The following is a 2,357-nucleotide window of genomic DNA, read 5'->3' on the forward strand; positions in this document are numbered from 1 at the left end:
TGAAGCTCCATTAAGGAGAATGGGAGAAGCGACCACGTGAACACAAGGGTTCCTCTGGATATCTATGGGATTTTTGTTTTTCAGCAGAAGTGAGATATTGGGGTCTCACTTGGCAACCTGCTTGGGAAACACTAATAAAACTGTTGCTCTTCTACAAACTGTCCATGCTCCTTTGCCTTTGGAGGGCTTGCTCATTTTTTCTCAAGGAAGATGGGGCTGTGTGGCCACTTGATGTCTGAACTGCTCTTCAGGTTATCACTCATCTATCCAAGTCCTGCGTGTGTCCTATCTGTCAGACAGGGGTTACAGTTTGTCTGAACACTTGGGAGTCAGGAAGTGACATCTGAGGTTGTTGCTTAAACCATTCTTCTCATTTAAAATTCTGTGGAAATTTACAATTTTATGAATTACTGTCCTGGGCTAAATAATGTTTTAATCCCCAGCTCATTCCCAGACTTGACTAGATAAGTTTCACGTCGATTTTCTCAACTGTCTCCCTAAAATCACCACTACCTTAAGCCAATGATCTTCTCTGGGAACTTCAGCCCCACCAGTTAAAATATCGAAAATCTGCATTTCTGGAAAGAATTATTATAGGGAACTGCATCTTCTCTGGCCCAGCAAGGCTCTGTAGCTGCCTGGCACAGCCGTGATGACATTAGAGCTTGTGGACTGAATTCTGTCTCGCTGAACCTCCTGACGTTTCACCCGCTCTGTCGGTGTTGGCACCGAAAGGCACATTTCCTGGCTGCTCACAGCAGAGGTGGCAGATGGTATTTGCTAAATTCTGCTTAATCCCGCTTGTTCCTGGCGTGCATGTAGGCAGATCTTTGTGTTTCAGGTGGAGGGAGATGCAGCAAGAGCAGGGGCACCCTAAAGGCTGCCACCCTCTTGCATGGCAGCGGGAGGTCTGCAGAGCCTCATTTTAACCTTTCTTCTGCTGAGTCTTCTTTACTTTAAAAATGCTACTCTAGCTTTGCTTTAGAAAACATGCAGGTTTAGAAAAGCAAAGCTTTTTGGAGAGGCTGGCCCAGGTAGAAGGTGCATCATCCTTCAAGAAGGGTTCCTGAAGGATGATAGCTTGCAGAATCAGCAGCATCAAAGGGCCTGTTCTCACCTGGAATTTTACTTTTAAATCCATTAGAAGATGCTCAACCCTGGATTATTTCATAAACCCTGGCAATCCTAAACTGGTGGGGGTGAGAGAGAGGAACAGTGCTGGGGGGTGAAACATGACCCCACGCTTTGTCCTTCCTGATTGTTTCTATGATCCCTGTTCATGGAGATGTAGGACGTTTCATTACATGGTTTGCTTAATCCCATCCTCACATAAAGCCCCCAGGAGACAGGGAGAGCCCGTGGGACCAGGAGGCAGCAGTCCTTCTCTGCCTTCTACAGTCATGCTGCACCTCCTGCTCCAGCCCCCAGCAACATGTCCAGCCTGGCTGTCCTTTCAGCTGAAGGAGAAAACCAGCAGGATGCTCATCCCGGTTGCCAAATGATAAATAATGAGTGAAGGAATGGCATGGGAAGGCATGAAATACAGAAATTTAGGCACATTAAAAAGCATCCACTCAGAGCCAAAGCTGGACCGGGACTGGCCCTTCTCAGAGCTGGAAACACCAGTGGGGTTTTGGCTTCCCATGTTGGCCAACGATAACGCAGAAAGCAACTCTGTCCCAGCAGAAACACTGCTGGAGCTTGTAAAAGGCAGAAAACTCCTTTGGGTAAGCACAGCTCGGTCTTAATCTACGCTGCAGCTATGCCAGGTTCTTTCTAAACATGGAGCAAAATGGGTTTTGGACTTCTGGAGTTCTCTCCTCAGCTTGGATCGGGATCACACACCACAGTACCCAAAATTAGCTAGGCTGGGGACCCTTGCATATTCATTTCTTGCTGAAATCAGGCCCCACTGAGGGCCTTTAGTGTTTTACTGATAATGCTCCTTTGCCAGCAAAACTGGGCACGGAGCCTAAACGTGCCCTTATTAAACTCACTGCAAGTTTTGATGTGGGTTTCAATGGCACCAGCAGTTTTCTTTTCCCAAAGGGACCCTGATTTTTATATTTTTTATTTTTTCTTTTCAGCTCATTCTTTCAGCTGGTTTCTGCTGGCTTTTGCTGAATTCCTTTCTTGGGACCAGTAGCCCCAGTAATGTGCAAATAAAGAGAAATGGCCCCAAAACCTTGCTGCCAACAGGGACAGGTAAAGAATTTGTTTAGTGCCTACATCTGGAACGTCTTTTACAGCAAATAGACCAGGATCAGGAAGCGTTAGATATCAGTAAATTCCAGTCTGATTGCTAGCAGGTGCAAATGCAAATGAAGAAAGCATCTTACCTGGCCTCAGCCCTGGAT

The sequence above is a fragment of the Anas platyrhynchos genome, chromosome 5 (genome assembly GCF_047663525.1).
Source record: "Anas platyrhynchos isolate ZD024472 breed Pekin duck chromosome 5, IASCAAS_PekinDuck_T2T, whole genome shotgun sequence".
NCBI classification, from domain to species: domain Eukaryota; kingdom Metazoa; phylum Chordata; class Aves; order Anseriformes; family Anatidae; genus Anas; species Anas platyrhynchos.